Source organism: Furipterus horrens, unplaced genomic scaffold (genome assembly GCF_987537825.1).
Source record: "Furipterus horrens unplaced genomic scaffold, mFurHor1.1.pri manual_scaffold_10, whole genome shotgun sequence".
Classification (NCBI taxonomy): Eukaryota; Metazoa; Chordata; class Mammalia; order Chiroptera; family Furipteridae; genus Furipterus; species Furipterus horrens.
This window is the reverse complement of record NW_028327180.1, coordinates 81,726,727-81,739,665: the sequence shown is the minus strand read 5'-3', so window position 1 is coordinate 81,739,665 and position 12,939 is coordinate 81,726,727. Positions and strand designations below refer to the sequence as shown.

Below are 12,939 nucleotides of genomic sequence, written 5' to 3'. Positions count from 1 at the left end.
CTCTCCACGGTCTCTTCCTGCCGTGGCACATGACGACTCTCAGCCCCAAAGACAGAAATGTTCCGTCTTGGGTGTAGAATGGGGCCAGGTCCACCCGAGTTTCTTTCTAGCCCATTTTTTCCCTCATGTGGACACGTCTCTTTGGTTGGAGGTTTAATTCCCTCCCCAAGCTCCTCCTCTTTGAAGGTATCCAGGAAAGCAAGCGAGCAACACAGGTATTTCAGGTGTGGTAGTGACTTCGAGGAGCACCCCCAGCTGTTGCTAGAATGTCTCTTACTCCAGTTGTCTGGTGGGAGGTGCGCGGCATGTTTGAGCACCAGCATTTCATAAAGGTAAGAGCCCTGGCTTCAGTCTTCACCTGTCTTCTTTCATACCCCAATGGTGACAACTGTTTCTGTTCATTATTCAGTGAATTTTTAAAAGTGCCTATATTGTGCCAGGCACTGTGCTAAACTAAGCTATTTTGCATACAGTTTTGCTTTTAATCCTCATGACTCTATAAAACAGGGACTAACTTTATCCCTCCTTTGCAGATGAGAAAACTGATGGGACTTACCCAAGGTCGCACAGCCAGCAAGGGGCAAACTTGGCGCTTGGCTCCCAGTCTGCTGACTGCAAAGCTCTGGCTCTCAGCCCCTACACTCTGCTGTCTTTTCAGCCTTATTTTATTTATTCTTCATTTAAATCCTTGTTTGCTTTTTTTCAAAGCTTTCACTTCAGTGCTTCAGAAAAGCCCCTGGCAGGGCTACTCCGTGGATTAACAAGCATGTCCACTTCTGAAGGAGGATGGAGCTGACTGACACTGGCCAGTGTGGTGGGAAAAGCCCTGCAATGTATCTGACTCCAAAAACTCAGCTTCTAGAACTTTCTGCCCCTCATCAGCACCCCTGATTCACTCTGAACCTTGCCAGCCTTGCATTCCTTGCAAGGATATTGCAAGAATCAGTTGAGAGTGTGGCTACAGCAGGGCTTTATAAATTAAAAGGTGATGAAAGTAGCCTCATCATTATCATGGTTTTACTTCTCTGCATCACTCACCAAACTGGACCATAAGTTGCACGTTGCCTTCAAGAATCTTGAGATGCACCAGCTAATGGTATGAAGCTTAGGGTCCCACGATGAAGCCGTAGAAGGCGGGTTTTGCTCTCAAATGCCTCACACTCCTTCCTGCCTGACTCATTCAGAAATGCCACATTCTGGGATGTGTGGTGTTCCAACGGCTGGCACTGTGACATGTGGTCGACCCAGAAAGGCTGGAATGTGGCATTCCTGAACAGATTCAGGCATGAGAAGAAAGGAGAAGACACAACATTTGTAAACCGACAGCCTGGGGCTTAGGAGAGGTGCGCTTGTTTGGGAAGTCTGTGGAGGTGTGGCTACTTGTCCATCACCAGGTCTTATGGTCCCTGGGGGAGCATGCACTGTCATCTGGTTGCAGGACCCTGCACCTCAGGACCTCGCACTCCAGACCACTGATTCCAGCAGGCTGGGCAGGGGAATCACTTGCCCCCTTAACCACTCAGCCCTCCAAGGACTGAAAGGAGATGACACCTGAAGGTGCCACCTGCAGGTGGACGGAGGACCTCTGCCCCTTTGTCACTGAGTTTTTCTGTTTGTGCATTAATCTTTCTCCTTTTACCCAGTTGTGTGCTCAGGGTGGCCCTGAGGGAGGATTTTATTCCTTTTGAGATTTCGTGTATAGGTGGGCATCCAAGGAGGAAAGAGAGGCAGGTACACGGTCCAGGCTTGGGACAAGAACATTAATTTACTTAGAGCACAGGGGCTCCCAGGGGAAGTCAAAGGGGTTCTGGAGACACTGTTGCCTCCTGTAGGGCTCTCGCAGGCCTCCCCGCTTTGACTCCTCTCCCATCCTGGGAACAGGAGTGTGGAGCCGGCAACATCCCCGAGGTCTACCATGAGCAGTTACACGGCTGTTGGATGATCCCCTGCTGAGGGCGGCACAGGTAAGTAGCCCAAGTCATGGAAGTGCAGAAGGCGACCAGCCAGATGATGCTGACAGAGATCGCCATGGAGGGAAAGGCCTGCAGAGCAAGTGGGAGACCAGAGAGCCCTCTCTGGGACCCTTTTATGAAAAAAGTTTAGGCAAATAATTTCTGAGGTCCCTTCCAATTAGGCTGACCACCCATCCCAGTTTGCACAGACCTGTCCTGGCTGTACTACTGAACATTCCGTGTCCAGGAGTCCCAGCTTCCAACCAAAATGTCTGCGTCTTGATCACTCTTGTAACTCCCCTCTGAGCTGTGGAAACCTCTTCTCTGGATTAGAAGATCACTGGGGTAAATCCTTCTCCTAAAAGCACGTGGGCAGACATGAAACTCAAAACACATTAACGTCCTCGATGGCAAGGCAACCGGGCAGCAGACTAGCCGGGTCAGGACCTGCAGGCTGTCCCGGCCCATGGCCCCCGCCCCCAGGGGTGGGCGACCCTACACCGAAGCCGAGCTTCTGTCTCCAGGTCTGTGATCATTCCTCCTCACTCCATAGTCGCGCTGGTGACTTCAGAACCTGCAGATCTGAAGGATTAATGACCCAGCTTCTCTTTCAATTCTTGTTGTCACACAAAAGGTGGTGACTTCCCAGTCCATGGGTCAGATCAGGCTTACTCCAGCTTCTAACGCACAGCCTTTCAAGGCGAGAGGGCTCTGGGCATGGCTGGGCGGCCAGTTGTTTTTTCATTTGGAGAGGAGCCCTTACAGTATTTGGGGTTGAGGAAGCTGGAAGTTTTGAATAATGGTTACCACACGTGTATCAGAGGGCATGTGTCACGTGACGCCTGGCTCCGTCAGGCTCAGTGCCGAAGGGTGGTGAAAACAAAATGAGCTACGACCCGAAGGCGACGCTACAGTGTGGTGGGCAGACCAGCATAGAGCCGCTGTCCTGAGAGGTGCTTGTGCTCTGTGACCCCTTTGAGTGGAGGGCAGCATACAGGAGCGTCATTTATTCTGCTGGGGTGGCATCCGTGCTGGGCCCGGAAGGTGAGGGGTAGCTACAGTGAATGCGAGGGGGAGGAAGCTGGCAAGCCATGCACGGGAAATGGCACGCAGAAGCTGGAGCTTTGTCCCACCCCCTCTGGCACTGTGGGTGGCACTGTGGGTGGCAGTGGGTCACGGACTGCTGGGCCACAGGCCAGAGCGTGCAGAGCCAGCCCTTGGGACACTGTCGGCCCAGGTTGGCCGGGCACCCCCAGGAGCCCACTTCCTGTTTCCCAGAGCAAATGGAGTCCCCAGACACAAGCTTCCTCCCTTTGCGTCTCATTCCTTGGGATACCTGCCTCCTCTGTGTCAGCGTACCTGCTCTGACCCTGTCTCCCACCCCGCCCTGCCCCAGGCCCCTCTCCAGCCTGTCACCCGTCACTGTGCATCCCTTCCTAGCCCTCTGGTCGCCACTTCCTTTCCCAGTTGCACAGCTGCCATGACAGTTCAAATCCCGGTCACCTCCCAGCTGCTTGGCGGAACAGCCTCCTCCTCCACCCCATGATTCAGGCCTCTCCATCCCTCACCGTCCTGCGTGTGCTGCCCAGATGGGTCTGTCCACAACAGCGCTTGGTTGACCTTATGTCCCTCTGCTGAAACCTTTATGAGCACATTTCCTCAGGCCTCACTGTCCACTGTGTGCGCACGGGCCACGTCCATCTTCATAACCCATTGTCCTTGGCTCCTGCCTCTCTGTTCACATGGGACCTCGGTCTCTCCCCAGGCAGTTCCAGGAAGCCCCAGGGGTGGTGCTCGGACCTCTCGACCAGCCCCTGCATGTTTGCTAGGTGTGCCACCAGGCCAGCACGCACGCCGAGAAGAGTGTGGAGACTTCCGTAGCAATCTGGCATGCTGGAATCTCTAGCATACACTGTTTTTATTTTACAAAACCAACAGGCAATGACAACAAGAACAGCTAGTCCTTCACCACAGATAATTTGAGAAATGCTGGCCTAGGTTGTCTGTCTCATCCACAAAGAAGTCTGGCCACTCCTGCATTCCCTCCTCAGCTCCCTGTTCCCCACTGGCCGCTCTGGGGCTGCTTTTTCAATCAATCAATCAAGGACTCAAATCAACTGAGCTGACTTTTCAAATCAGTCCCTACTGCTTCCCTTCTCAGAGCACAGATATCCCGGGTGCGCAGGTAAGAAGCATCTTGCTTCAAAATGAGTACCTGCAATTCAGGACATATGCCCTTTTAACATTAAATCTGGGATTCTTATTTCAAACCATTACTTGCCTTCTTTCTCTAAAGCACTTTTTCTGTTTGACTTGGTAATTAAAAAAAAAAACCTTTAAAATCAACTTTATTAAAACCTAAGTTCAACACAATAAAGTGTGCTTGTTTGATGAATTTTGACAGTGAAAACACTTGTTAGATCACCACCCTGACTAAGGTATAAAACAACTCCATCTAGAAAGGTCCCCAGTGCTCCTTTGCAGTTCATCTTCACTTCCGCCGGCAGCCACAGAATAACCCTTCTGCTTCCTGTTGCTATAGGTTGGTTTGGCATCTAGAACATCACATAAATAGGGTCATCCAGAATATGTCCTTTGATGTTTGGCTCCTTTCCCTCACTATAATGTCTGTGAGATTTGTAAAAGCAACTCAATCCTTTTACTTGGAGAAGCATGGCGTTGTATGTAGCACAGTCTGGTGATCCTTTCTCCTGTTGATAAACGTCTGGGCTGTTTCCTGTGTTTGGCTACTTAGATGGAGTTCTCTGAATATGCATGTACAAGTTTTTTTGTTGTTGCTTTTGACAAATATTTTTGTTTCCCTTGGGCAAATATCTGGTCATGAAATGGCTGGGTCAAATGGTGAAGATTATGTTTAACTTTATGAGAAACCAACATTAATCTACAGGCTTCATCTCTTTTGATGGGAATCATATGCTTTCTAATTGGACCTCAGTTCCAGCTGCTCTGGAGGCTGCCCCTTGTGCCCAGCTCCAGGGACTTACCAAATCAAATTTCAGGTGGAGTTCATAACACAAGTGATGTTATGATCTGTTGTGAGTTCTTTTGCAAGTAACCTGTGGTAAAAATAAATAATAAATAAATAAATTTAAATACGGATATTTGTAAAATTTTTGCCTTAAAAAAACAAACATATATGTAGAATATATATGGGCACATCAGTCATATTTAAGAGAATGTCATTTCCTACAGTTTGTAAAGGATATGCCTGCAGAAAGAGACCCTCTAGGGACCTTCAGGGACCTTGTCAAGCATTTTCCCATCATTCTCATGAAGCTTTGATTGTGTGTTAACTAAACCCTACATGCCTCTGAGTCTTATTTTCCATTCATAGGATTCAGAAAGTGGGGCAATACGTAATGACTTTCCAGGCAAGTGTTTAGGGGACACTGACTAGATAGATCTCAGATTCCCTGTGGGGTCCATCTCTGGTTTAGAAGTGGAACCAGGGAAGAGTCAGGAGCCGTGGGCAGGGCACAAACCTGCATCCTAACCATGCGGTAGAGCAGCAGAGTCTCAGCTGCTCCGTGAGCCTTTCTCCTTATGGACATCATGACATTTTAATGACAGGAGTGTCTCACGTGCCTCCTGAGATGTGAGTGTCTGATCTGACCTATGAGGAATGTTTCCTGGCTTACTATCTGCACGAAGCACTGACCTCACTGGCCATAGCAAGATAAGCAAAATGATGACACTCACAACAACAAACCAAAACACAAATAAAAGACCACCCACATCTACCAGGAAGAGCCACAAACAATTTTGGGAAGACTTATTCTACCAGAAGAGTAGAGTCAAGATGAACCTGGTAATACCACTGCACAGATGACAAAGTTGAAGAGGCGCCCGCCCAAGGCCACACAACCAAGGCTGTAGCTGAGCAGGGCTCAGTGTCTGGAACTCCTGATGTTTAAGCTGTGCCCTTTTAATTTCCCCAATCAGTCTCAGTAAAGGATATTTTTAGATTGTACTTATTCAATAAAGGACTATGTTCCTCTGACCCTGTCTTATAAGCCCGGGAGCTAAATGTTTTATAAGATACAGAAATTAAATTATTGATTCTGTGTGACCCTTAATTGGTTCCACAGGGCTACGTGGAGGCTCAGCTCTGACAGCAAGGAAAGCCCAGTCACATAACTGTGAAGCACAGTGAAGTGGAAAACATGACCACTATCACGTCCCCGGTGCCCCTGGACTTGGTGTTGGAGATAGTCAGAGACTATCCTCAAAGCTGTCATAGAATTTGAAAATGTTTGAGTCTGAGGCCAATTGGAGAACGTCCCCCATGTCATAGGTGGGGAAACTGAGGCCTAGAGAGGGACAGGGGTACCTGCAGGGTTGCATTGTAGATTAATTCTTTGCAGAGGTCAATACAGACTTGGTCCTGTATTTCTCAGAGGAGTGTACTTCCACCTATCAACCCACACAGCCTTCTGAAAGGTCTGGCCTACAGGGGGGCAGCTTATTCTACACTTGTTTTGGCCACATTGGGATCCAGCCGAGAAGAAATGGAACGAGGGAGGAAGGACAGGTAGGACGTGCTTTGTTGGAGTCACTGGCTGTGCCTTTAAGACATGAGGCCTCTCTTTGGAAAGCATAGGATACATAAGCCCAGAGGACTAAAGTCCTATTCATTTGGGATTTGGCTTCTGGCCTGTCTCCCCAGGTCTCACCCCAAAGCTCCCTCTTGCTGAAGAGTGAAGTGTGCATTTCCTCAGAATGTTCTTACAGGTTACCAGCAAGTCTCAGGCTGGCTGCAGACAGCAGACTCAAAGTGAGGCTGGCACCCAGCGCTGTGGGGCAGGGCTCCGGGTCTCTCTCGTCCTCTCTGCAGGGGGCCTAGCTGACACCAGTGTCCCCAAGTGCAGAAGGACAGAAAGGAAAGCTGGAAGGACTGTTTGGACAGACAGAAAAATGAATCCAAGAAAGGGAGATGACTTTCTTGTCACTGGTAATCCCAGAGTTAATAACAGATCTAGGAGTTGTCCTGGGCCTCTGGACTCCGAATCCTGTGCTCAAGTCAAGAAATAATACATAAATGTCTCCTACGTAGATATTGTTCCAGGAGCTTCACCATTCATTCATAGATAGTAAGTCCCTAGAACACACTGGGCACCGGCAGCCTCTGTGCCTCCAATAAACAGCACGGACCGTGGCCCCTACCTCCGCATGCCTACAGACAGACAAACGACTGGGCAGGTACAATCCAGGGTGAGCCCTGTTATCATAGAGGAGCTACAGGGTGCCGTTAAGAGCATTCTGGATGGGAGATCACATATACAAGGTCCTGGAGACAAGCCCTGGTACAGTGAGGATCTGGAGGAAATTTGGCGCGGCTGAGGTGTGGAGGGTAAGGGGTGGATAGGGATGAGGGTGGAGAGGCAGGCAGGACCAGATGGCAAACAGCCAGCTTTGATACTTGAAGACAGAAGCCCAGGGAGGTGTTGGTAGGTGGAGTCCACGAGGATGAAGAATTAGCTGCCATAAACCGCGGGGCTGCGCAGCCCTGAGGGGACTCCAGGCCAGGGTATCTGACTGCTTGTTGAGAAGGTTATAAAGAGGATGTGGCTGTTGGGTATAAAGGACCTACATGAGCTTCCTGCAGGGCAGTGATATTAGCCGGCAGGTGGAAGTGAGCCCTGGAGCCTCTGGTCTTACTCAATGGCCCTCATTTATGTCCATGAAATCCCAAGGTTTGTTTGGACATTTGTTGGAGAACCACTGCTCAAGGGAATTGAAAGCCTCCCCACCAGGGCTCCAAGGCCATATTTGGAGAGCAGAGGAGAAAGCTGAGATTGGGAGCACCTTGTGAATCTGGGACAGTTTTTCTCCCCCGATCCCTCATGCCTGGAGCAGATGGATACCCCTTCCAGAGCTCGGACACTGAGGGAATGTCACGGAGCAGTGAGCATCTTTTCTGTTATCGATTTATTTATAGATTTCAATTGAATGGGGAAATTCTCCAGGGTGTCATCTACTTTCTTGAACACATTAATCACAGTTATTGGAAAGTCTGTCTCATTGTTTTGATATCTGCATCACTTGTGAATTAGTTTCTAGTGTCTTTTTTCTCTTGGTTCTGTCTCTTGGTATGCAAGATATTCAGTGCATGAAACGTTACCAATGTACATGTCATTCTGGCAGGTGGTTATCTGCATTCGGTCCAGTCAGGGACTCAGCTGGGTCTGGGCTGCATTTCAGCCCTTGTTAGGTTTGCCCACCCTCTCCCTCACCTCCATCCCTAGGGCAGGCCCTCCAGGGGTTCTCAGTGAGACCCTGACGTGTTTATCAGGGCCCTGTCTGCCTTGCCTCCTACTGGACATCAATGTTTGTTTCCCCAGCACAATGAGACTACTAAAATCTCTGCTGAGCTTTTCAAACACCTTCTTCTTGGCTTTTTAAGCCTCTTGCTCTGGTAGATTTTTACCCAATTTCCTAGTTGTTCTCATGGACACTGCAAGCTATTTATCATAGACAGAAGCAGAGAAATGGACCATTAAATCCTCAATGTCAAGTGCAGCTACTCCAGCTGGAAGGTTGCCATGGTTTTTAGGCAGCCTGCAGAGTGGCTTCACCATTGGGCTTACCTGTCTGCTGGATCCGATTCCAGGATCCCCAGAGTTTTGCCGCATCACCCTTCCTCAAGTTCCTTTGTCCACTGCTCAGTTTAAAAACCCTATTACCTGGCCCCAAGACTCGGGTCCCCGGTCGTGGGGCAGGCAGGGGAGACGGAGCAGCTAGGAAGTTGTCAGTAGATTCTCCACGGAGTGGTATGATGTCCCACATGGAGCATTTGGATACATGTGAGATTTTTTTTTCTTTTGTTGCCACAATGATTGGAAAAACCTAGTCTGGCCAGGGTTGCTTGGAGCAGTCCTACCCAAAGTGAATTTCTTTTTCCCCCAACGTATGGTTTTCCCATTAAGAAAAGGTAAGCCTCTTTCACTCACTCTCTGGACTCCACACACTCCTCCCTTTTGAAAGGACTTTTTTCCAAAATTATTCCCTTTCCCTTCATACCTTTATGTTTTCTTCTCAATGAGATCAATCCCACGAACATAAAAACAAGCTCAGGTGCCTCCAGTTAAAAGCAATGCAAGTCAGACACAAGAATTTTCTTGATTTCCCATCCTCTTCTAGCTTACCACCTAACTGCTCTGCTTCCTTCTACAGAAAATCTTGATCTATGTTCATTCCAGGATTTGTGGTGATCAGAGCCTGGGCTCAGAGGAAGACAAAACACTCCCCAATTCTGTTCCCAGCAGCAGGATGGGGTATCCTCCTCGCTGGGTTCCTCGGCCAGCCGCACCCGGGGCACCAGAAATAAATCAAGCTGCACTTGAATGCCTGGGAAAAGGCTGCTGCAGCCCTGTCCAGACCACATTCCTCCAGGAGAAGAGGGAAGGAAAAGAGAAACCCTGCCCCAGCTCAGCCGCTCCAGGACATTCTGAACCTGACTGTCCCTGCGGTATCCAAGTTGGGTTCTGAACCCGGTGACATTCCCGGTACATGCCAGTAGACAGACACAGAGCTTGAGTTTCATTTTTAGATCTGTCACAGAGTGACCTTGGCCAAGTCATTGTGTCATCATCCCGGGGAGTCTGGATTCACTGACCTACTCCGTCCCTGCTAAGAATTTCCTGGGTGGAGTGGAGTGAATTGGTGTCATTTGCCAACAGGAAAGGGGTGGGGGATGGGAAAGCTGGCTAACAGTGTGCAGGACACAGATGCTAGGTAGGAAGGTAGGCCTTGTTTGGTGGTCCCCTCGAGGGACTGGGACCCCAGGAGCGTCTTGAGACAGGGAGCGAGTAGAGCAGGACATGAAGAGACCGGGTTGGGGCTGCTTGCAGTAGCTTGTTAGAGCCCCTCGTGGCGCTCTGGGTCTTGTTTTATTGCCTTCTTTGGGAGATCCTTCACCCGCCCTGCCTTCTCCCAGTTGTCGTGTTAAGTAAACAATTCAGTGAGGTTGAGCCATGAGAAGGCAAGGCACGCTGATTTACGGTGCTTTTCATTTGAGGCTCACTTTAAATATGGAATCACTCACCGCTAATGGTTTTGGGCACCTTGCCACGACGGGGTGGTGGCAGGGTGGTGGCGGCAAAGGCTTATGCTGTTTATAAGAGCGGTTTCCCATCGGCACAGTGAGGCGTAGGGTATCCTTCAGAAATGCAGTATCCCGTGTGCATCATGTTTCATTGCCTCTGGCTGGGAGGGCCATTATCGGGTTTGGACTAACAGCAAAACAACCTGTCACTGAACTGAGACAACACTGTGCTGCAGCCCTCCTAATAAATGCCAAGGACTGTGTCAGAATCCAAAACTGACCTTCAACCCCACCCTCCTTATTCCAGGAGGCCCTTCAGTGGGAGCTGAATCCTGGCTCTGTCACTGTGACCTTGGGCTCATTTTCTTCAGCTTCTTTCCCTCATTTGTAAATCGAGGATTATAGTGCCCATCTTATAGAGTTATTATAAGTATTAAATGAAATAATGCATGAAAATGCTTAACACAGCGTCTGGCACAGAACGAGCACTCAGTACATGCTAACTGCTGCTACTACTAGTAACTGGGAAAAAGGAATAGGAAAAATAGGGAGATGGAAACTGAGTCCAGGCCTGTGACCCAACCAAGGACTTGTTGCCACAAGGTCTGGGGCATGGAGCTGTGTTCCCTACCGCAGTGTCTCCAAAATTTTTGGATCATGCACTCTATCAGTGAAATAATTTTAAATATCCCCTATAACATAGTATATTGCCTTATTTGTAAATTTCATACATGCACCAAGATACTGTCAAGTACATTGTAAAACATAAAAAAATTAAACTTTAAAAAACATGAGATAAAAAATATCAAAAGATGCTCTTAAATTTGCTCTCCTTCTTTTTTGGAGACTTCTTTGTTGGTCTGTGGATGGATCTGAGGGCTTGAGAGAGGCGTTTCTATCAGTCACACTTCTATTCACCAGGATGAAATGAAATAGCCTGTATAAAGCAATTATAAGATTTTTAGTTATGTTTATCATTATAGTTGGTTAACTCACGTACGCAAATAAACAATAATAAAAAGAAAGTCTCCTAAAGGTCCTAGTTCAGTGATAACAATAGAGCTCCACTTTGAAGGGTCTATTTATCAAAACCTTACAGGGAGCCGACCACGTGCCAGGTGCCATGGTAAGAATTGCTGAGGATGGCGGTGAGTGAGACACAACTCCAGCTGCCCAGGGAATAAATGCAGCACCAAGTAGCATGTTCAGTGAAGGAAGTGTGACGTCAGAACAAGAAGAAGGAGCAGGGACTCTCAGGGAAGGCTTTCCAGCAGTGATTGCTTGGGGATGGTTTTAAAAGATAAGGAGTATTTAATAGACAAGAGAAAGGGTGTTTGGGCTAAAGCTGCAGCCTCCTCATCCAGTACCCCACACCGTCTCTGGTGTGTTCCACATGGCAGATGTGAATAGACTGTGTGGGAAGCAAGGAAGCCAGAGATGATATAGGACAGCGAGGCAAACGCCAGGTCATGTGACCTTGTGCCCCTTGATAGACTTTAGAATGAAACCCAAGACGGGGGAACCCATGGAAGGTTACAGGCAGGGGAGTGGCATGATTGGATTTGTAGGCCAGATGGACCCTTCTGACAGCCCTGTGCATGAGGTTGTTAGGCTGGGGACTCCTGGGACTCCAGGAGGGAGGGGAAGGGATAGCCTCTGCAGGAGGGACAGCGGGGTCAAAGAAGATGCCAAGAAACTGCAACACAGGAATCCAGTCTTGGAATCGGCATGATCCTCGTGGCTCCATCATCTATTAACTCCACAGGAGGTTGAAGGGAGCTCCTTATTCTTGAGAGGTGGGAAGACTTGAGTAGAAAGCTTCCAAACCCCAGGCTGGAAGACCCCAACACCTTGGACTTTTTCCCAGCAAAACTTTCCTAAGTTCCCTGAAACAGTTCCTAAAAGGCAGTCTCCAGTCCCAGCAGGGACCCTAGAGATTCCGACCACCAAGCCTGCAGTCCCCAACTGAAGCACAAAGGCCTGACTCTTACACGGTACAGTTTTATTGAATTAGTCTTGCTCATCTCCAATACGCAGCAGCCAAAGCCCCGTTGCCATGACAAGCTGTCTCCTTCCTTTCTCTCTTCATCTTGATTTTATTCCTACTGATCCTCAGGCCACCTTTCACTCCCTCCTAACGTCACTAGTACCCAGCTAGTTTCTCCTTGATATTTTCAATCAGTCCAGCCCACATCCCGGTTCATGGAGCAGCGCTGACAGCTTTAATGTTCTATTTTGACCATGTTGGAAGGAAGCAGGGGGAGGGCTTGTGGGACAGTGTTTATGAAGTCTACAGTAGTGGACACTAGTGTCCTGGGCCTTCCCACTCACTCACCATTCACTCACTGACTCACCCAGAGCAACTTCCAGTTCTGCAGGCTCCATTTACAGTAAGTGCCCTGGCCTAGTATATTATTTCTAAAAACTTTTATATTACATGTTTTCTGCATTTATTTAAAATGTACAAATACCATTGTGTTATAATTGCCTAAAGGATTCAGTACAGTAACACGCTGTCCAGCCCTGTAGTCTAGGAGCACGAGGCTATCCCACGTAGCCAAAGTGTGTAGCAGGCTGTACCATTCGGGTCTATAAAAGCACGTGCTATAATCTTCACCGGCGACAGAATTCTCTAACTACTCATTTCTCAGAGTGTACCCCCATGGTTAAGTGATGCATGACTGTACTCCAAATTTCAGTGTCTTGAAAACCATAACAATCGTTTGCTTACATCAAGAATTTACAATTTGGACAGAGCTCAGTGGGAAGGCTCATCTTTTCTCCTTGCAACATCAGATGAAGTCTCTTGACAAGGCGATGTAGAATCCAGTTCCAAGATGGCTCACTCCTATGGTTGGCAAGTTAGTGTTGGCTATTGGCTGCAAGCTCACCTGGGCCTAAGAGTGAGGGACCTCAGTTCCT

The 12,939-nt window shown here is 48.6% G+C and overlaps 1 long non-coding RNA gene across 1 annotated transcript; it reads left to right on the top strand.

Annotated features, from left to right (window-relative positions):
• The first annotated feature begins 235 nt into the window (after nucleotides 1-235).
• On the top strand, nucleotides 236-997 carry LOC150000838 (uncharacterized). The gene is made up of 2 exons (XR_016513603.1): nucleotides 236-332; nucleotides 709-997. It is a non-coding gene; the product is annotated as an uncharacterized LOC150000838 (long non-coding RNA).
• The last annotated feature ends 11,942 nt before the right edge of the window (nucleotides 998-12,939 follow it).